General features: G+C 40.1%; 1 protein-coding gene and 1 long non-coding RNA gene across 3 annotated transcripts in view; one reads left to right on the top strand and one right to left on the bottom strand.

The window, feature by feature from the left end:
• DNAH17 (dynein axonemal heavy chain 17) overlaps positions 1–13138 on the bottom strand; it is a 14992541-nt gene that overhangs the window by 7283590 nt on the left and 7695813 nt on the right. The gene's annotated exons all lie outside the window — the stretch shown is intronic.
• Positions 72–13138, top strand: part of LOC146810464 (uncharacterized) — a 145457-nt gene continuing 132390 nt past the window's right edge. Inside the window, exons 1-2 of the long non-coding RNA XR_014966595.1 lie at positions 72–257; positions 5229–5357. This is a non-coding gene — a long non-coding RNA (uncharacterized LOC146810464). The remainder of the gene's footprint in view (positions 258–5228; positions 5358–13138) is intronic.

The raw sequence follows: 13138 nt of genomic DNA, 5'->3' as shown, positions 1-13138 counted from the left end.
CCTGGAGCCCACACCTTCCTTTAAATATCCATTTTAAAGCAGCTGCCCGGCGGCAGCATTGAAAGCAAAAGCGCACGCTCACTAGGAAGTGACGTTTCGCTACCTGTTGTGCCGTTGCTAAGGGTTTTCTCTCTAAATGGCGGAAGGAATTATTTATCAACCAAATGTCACGCAGCGCCTGTAAGCAAGTCTTCTAAAGCTAAAGAGGCGAAGAACCCAGTCACCCTAGAGCACGGGAAGCGCAAATTATAACTCAAGTAGGTTCGTTTATTGATTACTCAGTCTAGATAACCTCAAAAGACATCCAGCTATCCCATTCTTTTCGATGCCATGCAGAGCCATAGCTTTCTACTTCTTAAGCAACACAGCATACAAAACATGGCTCTGTTTTCCTAGTTCTACGAGTATTCACAGTTCTGTAACTCTTTTAACGACTGTCACCCCCGAAGGCACACAGCTGCAAGTCTCTGGCCCTCTACGCTATTGCCAGACATCGTCTGGAGTCCTCTATACCTATTGCCAAGTAGAGCACAAACATTATTCTCACTAGAGTTAGGTTCTGCTCCAGTGTCCGGTTTGGCACGCACATTTCACCACCTTCGAGGTGCCGGCAGCTTGCCCAAATAGAAAGCGAGGACTATAAGTGCAGTCTATCTGCAATTCTGCTCCAAATACCTTCATCATCAATGGCAGAATTATGAGTTAACACGTGACTGAACATTGCAAATAGTGGCTCTGCTGGTTATAAAAAATAATACTGCCAGACGGCAACTGTATTAACCACTTTTATGCATCTTTTATGCTGTGGACGTTGATGATGACATTTCTCAGAGGATGGTCTCAGAAAAGGGTTGCGGGAGCTTCCCTCTTGCATTTAAGAAGGTGAAAGGATGCACATTGAGTAAACAAGTGGGAAAATGCTGCCTTAAATAGAGAAACTCGATAACGTTGCTCATGGGGGTAATGCACTTTCTGGGGACGTTCGGAGTTGCAGACAGGGGTTCTTCTGCGGCTGGCTGCATATTGTCTACCATCTCAGGTGTTTCTCACCAGCAAAACCTGTTGCTCAGGCTCTCTTAGGCTCCCTGTGATCTCCCACTGTGCACTCTATGAGGGAGCAGGACTGCAATTTCTTCTAGCTGACTGGACAGCTTAGCAGGTTCACGCCCCTCATGGGGAGATCTTTGCACAGTGCGCTACTTCCTATCTTGTATGACTGCATTAGCCGTTGAGCCTTCTGAAGTCGATAACATGATATCCTTTGAGACTGCTGTTTCACGCGGTTATATTACTCTGCAAGACTCATGAACAAGTGAGGGAAAAGACCGTGACATATGCCCATTCAACCTCCCCACACTTCGAGAAGCTGAGTTTTTGTAAATGAAAGAGGCTTCCCTGCTCGGGAGATTTGAACACAGACATGGCTGCAAGGCCCAATGGTGGATGGACGTGGAGCGTGCACAGCTGGTAAAGGGTCTTGTGTCATACATCACACCTTTGGCCAGTTCTCGATTTGCACTCGGCAGCCAGAGTTGGATAGGGACAAAAAAAACCTAGGTACCAAAATTAAAATAGCCCCATTAGCAAATCAGGAAGCTGAAAGAAAGATGGACCACATTTGCAAATACAGGCAGGATGTTTAGATGTTTTGCAAAGTATCGGAGACTGAATGCATTTGTGCTTGCTGTAGACAGTTTGTGGTCATTTCGGAGAATGAACAGTAAAAACCACCCACCATACCCCAACAAAGGCCCACAAACAAGAAATAAGTATTGTCAAAGCCAATAGGTTTTGCCTATGCGAGATGGATTGGCTTTGTCAATATTTTTTAGACATGCTGCACAGCAGCACAAGCTACTGTGTAACATGGATTAAGTTAAAAATAAAAAGTGCTATGACGGTGCCAGTGCTGCCTGCTTCATACCATTATTATTTTCTTTACTTTCAGTCATGTTGCACAGCAGCCCGTGCTGCTGTGTAAAATGTCTAAAAACATTGACAAATCCAATACATCTCGCATAGGCGAAACCTATTGGCTTTGGCAGTGGCTGTTGTTTATTATCACATATGACAGCCCCTTCAAAAAACATAAGTTAAGGATGTACGCTGTACAAAAACCTCATTATTTGATTTAAACGATTATAATGTGACTCCATCTACAATAAGAACCTAGGCCACATAGAGGGTACACATGACAACTACCTTGCCTTTTAGTTCAATAATAGTATCGTTATCAGGGCTGAGGCAAGAATGTCTCATGTTTTAAAAACTTGACTTTTAATAAATATGGTCAGTGCAATGATTAATCTCATGTACTAAGGTGGAAAACTTCAGTGTTTTGAAGAAATACACTTTATACAGTTTTGAATACACCTTATATGTTGTATGTTGTTTGTTGAATGATTATTATGCCAAGTATTTCCATAGCTCGGATCATAATTGGGCTGTTAGAGCCAAGCCAGACTCTTGGTTTGGCTCGTGCTCAGCTCTCCCTGTTAATTTGTTAGCTATCCCACCTCTGACTGTCACTACCTAACTGGCCTCCTTAAGAACACACTGTTGATAAGATCCAGGGATATATCATGAGTTTCATGGGTCTTAATGCAGGCATGGATGTCACTTAAGGGACGTAGCTGCAACCCCTGGCTTGCCCTTTGTTACCCCTGGCTTGCCCTTTGCAACCCCAAACATTGCCTTTGCGACTCCTGACCTCAGCTGTGGCAAAGTCAGTGCCAGGAGCACAGGAGCAGCTGGGCCTTATGGAGGTTGGTTGCGGCACAACTTTCCGTGTTTTCAGACAGATTTTTCTTTTATTACACTCGTAGTGAATAATATGTTATTATTAACTATTAGTGTAATAAAAACATTGAGTACAGTTAGCTGGAATATGGCCCTATCTGGCCGCTGAAGTAGGTTAAAATGCTTTTATATGTTGTATGTGTGCTTGCAGATGAGTGTGCTTATGTCTGGCACTGTTGCGCTATATCCTAGTATAAGCATTTAGCTATGCAGCACATTAGTGTGGGTGCTGAATAACTTTCGCACTAGAAGTCAGGGTAAGTGCGTATCAATAAGGAAGTGCTTTTTGAGGCAGCAGAAGCCCTCTGCTGACATCAGCTAAAATGCCAAGTGTCTCAACTTCATATGGGTTAGCAGTTATTAAACGCAGTGGCTTCAGGGCTTTGGAGGTATATTGGGGCGGGGGTGTCACGGTACTGTTATGAATGTGCACATCCTGTAGGGGGGGGGGTGTTCGGCCTGCCCCATACCCATAGTGTCCTTTACGCATCTGTGTGCTGCATTCATTCACGCTCTCCGGACGGTCCATTTATCTCACAGCCACCTTTATTTAATGAAATCTAGACTTCCGGCCTCAGAGTCTGTTAATTGCAGTCTGGCGCTGCGCAATTCGCCTGATTTCTTGACCTTGTTCTTCAAAGAATTGAATTTCTTTACAACAGAGTCCTCGGCCCCCTCCTGTGCCACTGCAATCGATCTCTTCCAATAACATGCCAACTTTATATCGGAAAATTCATAGAGGATTTATTTAGGGTCTCCTAGATTTATAGTGGGGGCTGCTAACCATAGGTGTGGAATATCCGAAAAACGTGCTGCCACATTTCAGAAACCTTCAGGCCTCTGTTAGAGCAAACTGGGCTTTTAAAGGGACGTAAATATAATGCTTCTTAACTTCTCTATCAAACACATTCTCATGCCCACATTTTCTATCAAATGCATGCACCCAATTTATACTAACACACACATTTCGCTTGCACATGCTTTCAGACACCCCTCCCTTCTCTCACACAGATTCACCCTCACAGACACACACTCGCTAAAGCTCTCTCACGCACACTCACAGCTTGCTCTATCTGATACATTCCATCACCGGTGACCCTCAACATTTTGAACAGGTGAAAAAAAACAATACCTTTTTCCATTCTTCATTCTCCCCTTACATATGTTGCTTTAGGCAACCCCCAACTTTGGGAAGAATTCCATGTTAAATAACAGTAGATGTTGCACTGCCCAGTATAATGTGCTGCATGGCTAAATACTTATAAGGTCCCAAAGGCGAGACCGATTGCATTGCAAATGCTTGTTACAATAGCTTCCCAGTGTTTCCCTTTGGGATAGCAAGAGCCTTCTCACAGTACACATAGCTTTTGGGTGCAAGACACTATAAGGGCATGTTAACTATATATTTCTACTGTTAACTGTATATTACTACTGTTCTACTTTCATAGACCATGCACACTGATTTGTGGGTTATACAGCCTAAACAGGAGTGACTTTTTGATATTCAAATGAAATGATTTTACCTAACAAAAAAGGTTTGTTGAATGAATGCACAGTACATTTTTACAGTGCAGCAGTCAGGAATACACAGGGTAGGCTTGAAGCAATGTTTGCCCTGCTGCTTTAGTTGATGGCCCTATAGGCACTGCAGTCCTCTAGTGCCATTACATTTCCGGACCCTGTGTTCACTTTCTACATCATATAGTAGGGACATCCAAGCAAGTTAAATATTCCAATGAGAAATAAGCCAAATTAACCATATCTAAGAGGGCACACAGGCACTCTACTAGCAGGGCTAAATTGCACAGAGTTGTAAAGCCAGCAAAGCAGATATGGGAAAAATCTGGAGGGACGCCACACAAAATATGGTCATTTCCTACAATGATTATTAAAAGGAAGCATAATTGTTACAAATGAATATAGGGAATTTTACACACATACCTTTTCATGTGCCAACACTTGGCTGTTTCGGATTAGTAAACATAACCAAATGATTTTTGTTTCTGGTTCAGCCCCAGTGTCAGGTCTCTCTTTATTACGAGAGATGTAAATCTTCACTTTTTAGTCTACATTGAGCATTCTGGGACTTTTAGTTACTCTTTTAAGATTGACGGTATGGCTGAAAAATTGCTGCATGCAAAGCGCTCTTGTAGTTTAAAATAGAAGACTGACTGGCTTGGGAACACTAAAAGTGCTGTGTGAAAATGAACAGTGTAATGGTCAACAACCCAAAGAGAAGCCTGACATTCAAATACCTGCAGCGCAAGCTTGACTTTAACAAATAAAAGTTACGGTCAGAGTTTATAAGGTGTACTAGGCGCTTGCTTCAAAGTGAATGGCATGCCAAATTCAAGGGTAAACATTGCAAGCAAAAAAAATAATTGAAAGCTAAAAAATATCCTTAGCCTCAATATGTTATTTGTTTTTAGGTGGTGGATACTGCCTCTACCTGGTCTGGTTAGTGACTAGCAGCCAATCTTGGGTGCTACTGGTTGCAGCACATTCTCCCTTTGCTCCATAGCATTTTGTATTTCACATTTAGAAAACATTTGAAATGGGTAAGTAACAAGACATTTCCATATTGGTTAAGTGAACACAATATTTTTTTCAAACAATGTGTACCAATCTTTCTGTTTTCCAATATCTTTTTGTATGGGGGTAGCAAACAACATTGCTCATGCATTAATATATCTTTGTCCCCACTTTTCAAAGGTTTCCTTTTAGCCACTGACCAGTTTAAATGGCCTTTTATTTGTTAGACGCCTACAGTCTTGTTTTGCATTTTTGATATAATTTCACAGCTTTCACATCTGCTTCCTTTGAAGTATACCAAATATAATGGCCTGTACAGCCTGTAATATTTGGTAGCCCCTATTTTTCTGAAGATTGAACTTGCCAGGATACAATTTGACATGGCCTTATGTTGGCTGTATGAACACATTACTTTTTCTACCAGATAGAATCTTTGCTTGAGTTTTCCAACATCTTTCTCTAAAGTGATACCACATATTACAGCTCATGCATTTCTGTAAAATCTGATTTCCCCTACTTCTCAACTCAAGTTGCCTTTTTTATACCATACTGCTGTATCTTTTCATATTTTTGATTTCATTCCACACGCTTTCACATCAGGGTCCTTTTGGGGATATTAAATATAATGCTTTATAAGGGCTGTAATATTTGGTGTTCCCTATGTTTCTCTGGTTAGAGCTTACCAGGATTAAATTTGACATGGCATACTTTGGGCTCCATGAACACAGTATATTCCTGCCAAATAGCACCCGTTACTGTGTTTTCCAACATCTTTTACTGTAGGGATATCACATATTACTGCTCCTGCATTGCTGTAATTTCTGCTATCCCCTAATTTTCAATGGTTACCTTTTAGCCACTGACCAATTCAAGTTACCTTTTATATGATAGTAGATTACACTAATTCTTTGCATTTTTCATTTGATTCCACAAGCAATCACATCTGCTTCCTTTCGGAGATACCACATATAATGCCTTGTTTGGGCTATAATTTTTGGTATCCCTTATATTTCTTGGATTAGAGCTTACCAGGATTCAATTTAACATGGCATTCTGTGGACAAAGTATTTTCCTGCCAAATATCACCCTTCCCTGTGTTTTCCATAATATTTGACTGTGGGATACCACATATTATGGCTTCTGCAGTGCTGTAATATCTAGAATCCCCAACTTTTCAAGCGTTACCTTTTAGCCACATATCAACTTAAGTTGCCTTTTATTTGCTAGCAGACTGCTATATCTTTTCACATGTTTGAATTCACTGCGCAACCTTTCACATCTAGTTCCTTTGGAGGATGCCAAATATATTGTCTCATAAGGGCTATAATATTTGGTATCCCCTATGTTTCTCGGGATAGACCATACCAGGATTCAATTGGACATAACATTCTGTTGTCTGGGTGAACAAAGTATTTTCCTGCCAAATGGCATCCTTCCCTCCGTTTTCCATAATATTGTACTATGGGGATACCACATATTACAGCTTCTGCATTGCTGTAATATCTGGTACCATATATAATGGACTCTACCGCCTATAACATTTGGTATCCGTTGTGTTTCTCGGGTAAGAACTTACAAAGATTCAATTTGACGTGGTCCAATGTTGGATGGCTTAGCACAGTATTCATTTGCCAATAAGCGCCCTTCCTTTTGCTTTCCAACATCATTTACTATGGGGATACCAAGTATTTGGGCTCACGCATTACTGTAATATCTCGTATCCCCTACTTTCCATGGGTTACCCTTTAGCCATTGACCACTTGAAGTTGTCTTTTATTTGATAGCAGATTACAGTATCTTTTCACATTTTGTACATCATTTATTAGGAATTTACATCCAGTTCGCTTACGGGATACCAAATATAAAGCCTATATGGCCTATAATATTTGGTATCCCCTGTGTTTCTCAAGTTGGAAATTACCAGGGTTTAATTTGATATAGTCGTATGTTGAATGGGTGAGCACATTGTTGCTATGCGAAGTAGCACCCTTTTTTCGCTTTAAAACATCATTTACTATGGGGATACCAAATATTATGACCCACGTATTGCTGTAATATCTTGTATCCCCTATTTTTCATTGGTTACCCTTAAGCCATTGACAAGCTGAAGTTGCCTTATGTTTGATAACAGACTTCAATACCTTCTCACATTTTTACATCATTCCACAAGATTTTACATCCGGTTCCCTTAGGGGATGCCAAATTTAATGGCCTTTACCGGGTACAATATTTGGTATCCCCAGTGTTTCTCGGGTTAGAAGTTACCAGGATTCAATTTGACATTGCCTTATGTTGGATGGAGGAGCACAGTATTTCTATACCAAATGGCACCCTCATTTTGCTTTCCAACATCATTTACTAAGGGATACCAAACATTATGGCTCAGACATTGCTGTAATATCGCGAATCCCCTATGTCTCATGGGTTACCCTTTAGCCATTGACCAATTGAATTTGCCTTTTATTTGATAGCAGACTACAGTATCTTTTCTCATTTTGTACATCATTCCACAAGATTTTGCCTCCGGTACCCTTAGGGGATACCAATTTTAATAGCCTTTACGGCCTATAATATTTGATATCCCCAGCGTTTCTCGAGTTAAAAGTTACCAGGATTCAATTTGACATCGCCTTATGTTGGATGGAGGAGCACAGTATTTTCATACCAAATAGTACCCTTCTTTTTGTTTTCCAACATCATTTACTAAGGGGATACCAAATATTATTGCCCACGCATTGCCATAACATCTTGTATCCCCTATCTTTCATGGGTTACCCTTTAGCCATTGACCAATTGAGTTTGCCTTTTATTTGATAGCAATCTACAGTATCTTTTCACATTGTGTACTTCATTCCACAAGATCCTGCATCCGGTACATTCAGGAGACACCGAATATAATAGCCTATATGGACTATAATATTTGGTATCCCCACCGTTTCTCAGGTTAGGAGTTACCAGGATTCAATTTGACATCGCCTTATGTTGGATGGAAGAGCACAGTATTTCTATCCAAAATAGCAACCTTCCTTTTGCTTTCCAACCTGATTTACTGTGGGGATACCAAATATTATTTTTCACGTGTTGCGGTAATATCTCGTATCCCCTATGTTTCATGGGTTACCCTTTAGCCATTGAATAGTTGAATTTGCCTTTTATTTGATAGCAGACTACAGTATCTTTTCACAACTTGTAGATCCTTTCACAAGATTTTGCATCGGTACCCTTAGGGGATACCACATTTAATAGCCTATACGGCCTATATTATTTGGTATCCCCAGTGTTTCTTAGGTTAGAAGTTACCAGGATTCAATTTGACTTCGCCTTATGTTGGATGGAGGAGCACAGTATTTCTATACCAAATAGCACTCTTCCTTTTGCTTTACAACATCATTTACGAGGGGGATAGCAAATATTATGGCTCACGCATTGCTGTAATATCTCGTATCCCCTATGTTTCATGGGTTACCCTTTAGCCATTGAATAGTTGAGATTGTCTTTTGTTTGATAGCAGACTACAGTATCTTTTCATATTTTATACATCATTCCACAAGATTTTGCCTCCGGTACCCTTAGGGGATACCAACTATAATTGCCTATTCGGCCTATAATAATTGGTATGCCCAGTGTTTCTCGGGTTAGAAGTTACCGGGATTCAATTTGACTTTCCCTTATGTTGGATGCTGGAGCACATTATTTCTATAGCAAATAGCACCCTTCCTTTTGCTTTCCAACATCATATACTAAGGGGATTCCAAATATTATGGCTCAAGCATTGCCATAATATCTTGAATCCCCTATGTTTCATGGGTTACCCTTTAGCCATTGACCAAATGAGTTTGCCTTTTATTTGATAGCAGGCTACAGTATCTGTTCACATTTTGTACTTAATTCCACAAGATTTTGCATCCGGTACCCTTAGGGAATACCAAATATAATAGCCTATACGGCCTAAAACATTGGGTATCCCCAGTGTTTCTCGGGTTAGAACTTACCAGAATTCAATTTGACTTTGCTTTATGTTGGATGCAGGAGCACTGTATTTCTATACCAAATAGCATCCTTCATTTGATTTCCAACATCATTTACTAAGGGGATACCAAATATTATGGCTCACACATTGCCATAATATCTCATATCCCCTATTTTTCATGGGTTACCCTTTAACCATTGACCAATTAAATTTGCCTTTTATTTGATAGCAGACTACAGTATCTTTTCACATTTTGTACATCATTCCACAAGATTTTGCATCCGGTACACTTAGGATATACCAAATATAATAGCCTATTCGGCCTATAATATTTGGCATCCCCAGCGTTTCCCGGGTTAGAAGTTACCAGGATTCAATTTGACAACGCCTTATATTGGACGGAAGAGCACTGTATTTCTATACCAAATAGCACCTTTGCTTTTGCTTTCCAACATCATTTACTATGGGGATACCAAATATTATGGCTCACGCATTGCTGTAATAGCTTGTATCCCCTATGTTTCATGGGTTACCCTTTGTCCATTGACCAATTGAATTTGCCTTTTTTTTATAGCAGACTACAGTATCTTTTCACATTTTTTACATCATTCCACAAGATTTTGCATCCGGTACACTTAGGGGATACCAAATATAATAGCCTATTCGGCCTATAATATTTGGCATCCCCAGCGTTTCCCGGGTTAGAAGTTACCAGGATTCAATTTGACAACGCCTTATATTGGACGGAAGAGCACTGTATTTCTATACCAAATAGCACCTTTGCTTTTGCTTTCCAACATCATTTACTATGGGGATACCAAATATTATGGCTCATGCATTGCTGTAATATCTCGTATCCCCTATGTTTCATGGGTTACCCGTTAGCCATTGAATAGTTGAAATTGCCTTTTGTTTGATAGCAGACTACAGTATCTTTTCATATTTTGTACACCATTCCACAAGATTTTGCCTCCTGTATCCTTAGGGGATACCAACTATAATTGCCTATACGGCCTATACTATTTGGTATCCCCTGTGTTTCTCGGGTTAGAAGTTACCGGGATTCAATTTGACTTTCCCTTATGTTGAATGCGGGAGCACAGTATTTCTATAGCAAATAGCACCCTTCCTTATGCTTCCCAACATAATTTACTAAGGGGATACCAAATATTATGGCTCACGCATTGCCATAATATCTTGTATCCCCTATGTTTCATGGGTTACCCTTTAGCCATTGACCAATTGCATTTGCCTTTTATTTGATAGCAGACTACAGTATCTTTTCACATTTTGTACATCATTCCACAAGATTTTGCATCCGTACCCTTAGGGGATACCAAATTTAATAGCCTATACAGCCTATAATATTTGGTATCCCTAGTGTTTCTCGGTTTAGATGTTACCAGGATTCAATCTGACTTCACCTTATGTTGGATGGGAGAGCACAGTATTCCTACACCAAAGACCACCCTTCCTTTTGCCTTTCTACATCATTTACTAAGGGGATACCAAATATTATGGCTCAGGCATTGCTGTAATATATGGTATCCCTTAGATTTCGTAGGCTGCCATTCAGCCATTGACCAGTTGAGGTGGACATTTATTTGATAGCAGACTACTGCAGCTTTCACAGTTTATTCATCATTCCACAACATTTTACATCCGATTCCTTTAGGGGATACCATATATAATGGGCTATGTCATCTATAATATTTGGTATTCCCTGTGTTTCTCTGGTTAAAACTTAACAGGATTTAATTTGACATGGTCTTATGTTGGATGGGTGAGCACAGTATTTCTATGTCAAATCGCACCCTTCTTTTTTCTTTTCAACATTGGTTACTATGGGGATACCAAATATAATGGCTCACGCATTGCTGTAATATCTTGTATCCCCTATGTTTCATGGGTTACCCTTTGGCCATTGACTAGTTGAAATTGTCTTTTATTTGATAGCAGACTACAGTATCCTTCTACATTTTCTACATCATTCCACAAGATTTTGCATCCGTACCCTTAGGGGATACAAATTATAATAGCCTTTACGTCCTATAATATTTGGTATCCCCAGTGTTTCTCGGGTTAGAAGTTACCATGATTCAATTTGACTTTGCCTTATGTTGGATGCGGGAGCAAGGTCTTGCTATACCAATAGCACCCTTCCTTTTACTTTCCAACATCATGTACTGTGGGGATACTAAATATTATGGTTTACACATTCCGTAATATCGCGTATCCCCTATGTTTCATGGGTTACCCTTTAGCCATTGACCAATTGAATTTGCCTTTTTTTTTATAGTGGACTGCAGTATCTTTTCACATTTTGTACATCATTCCATAAGATTTTGCATCCATACCCTTAAGGGGATACCAAATTTAATAGCCTGTACGGCCTATAATATTGGGGATCCCTAGTGTTTCTCGGTTTAGATGTTAAAAGGATTCAATATGACTTCACCTTATGTTGGATGGAGGAGCACAGCATTCCTATACCAAAGACCACCCTTCCTTTTGCCTTTCAACATCGTTTACTAAGGGGATACCAAATATTATGGCTCAGGCATTGCTGTAATATCTGGTATCCCGTAGATTTTGTAGGCTACCATTCAGCCATTGACCAGTTGAGGTGGACATTTATTTGATAGCAGACTGCAGCAGCTTTCACAGTTTAAACATCATTCCGCAATATTTTACATCCGATTCCTTTAGGGGATACCATATATAATGGGCTATGTCATCTATAATATTTGGTATTCCCTGTGTTTCTCTGGTTAGAACTTAACAGGATTTAATTTGACATGGTCTTATGTTGGATGGGTGAGCACAGAATTTCTATGTCAAATAGCACCCTTCCTTTTTCTTTTCAACATTGGTTACTATGGGGATACCAAATATTATGGCTCATGCGTTGCTGTAATATCTTGTATCTCCTACATTTCTTGGCCTACCATTCAGCCATTGACCAGTTGAGGTGAACATTTATTTGATAGCAGACTAACGCAGCTTTTCACAGTTTATACATCATTCCAAATCATTTTACATCCGGTTCCTTTGGGGGGTACCATATATAATGGGCTATGCCATCTATATTATTTGGTATCCCCTGTGTTTCTCAGGTTAAAACTTACCAGGATTCAATTTGACATGGTCTTCTGTTGGATGGGTGAGCACAGTATTTCTAGGCCAAATAGCACCCTTCATTTTGCTTTCTAACATCGGTTACTATGGGGATACCAAATATTATAGCTCACACATTTCTGTAATATCTCGTATCCCCTACATTTCATGGGCTGCCATTCAGCCATTGACCAGTTGAGGTGGATATTTATTTGATAGCAGACGACAGTAGCTTTTCACATTTTATACATCATTCCGCGAGATTTTGTATATTTGTATATATTTGTGAAGTAAAAGCATGCACACTAAAATCATGCGTAGTAAAGGTATTTGCGAAGTAAAAACTTCGAAGTAAATACCTGCGGAGTAACGGTATGCTAAGTAACATCATATATTTGTCAAAACCAGGCTGGGATCCCCCCCGAAGTCCCCTCATATTGGCCATTCTCCCTATTAAACGTAGACTATAAAATATTAGGGAAGTCCGTGGCTAATTGGCTGCTCCCTGTTGCTAACACCCTAGTGCACGTAGATCAATGTGTGTTTATTCCAGAATGCAATTCTTTTCTCAACATACGATGACTACTTAATCTGATGAAACCTGGCTTGAGTGAGACAGGGGAACAGTTGGTGGTGTCACTTGACTTAGATAAGGCGTTTGAAATATTGGGGTGGGATTACCTTCTGGCGACTCTGGAGGAACTCGGCAGGCGGCCGGGA

Source organism: Triturus cristatus, chromosome 7 (assembly GCF_964204655.1).
Source record: "Triturus cristatus chromosome 7, aTriCri1.1, whole genome shotgun sequence".
Classification (NCBI taxonomy): Eukaryota; Metazoa; Chordata; class Amphibia; order Caudata; family Salamandridae; genus Triturus; species Triturus cristatus.
This window is presented reverse-complemented; position numbering and strand designations above follow the sequence as displayed.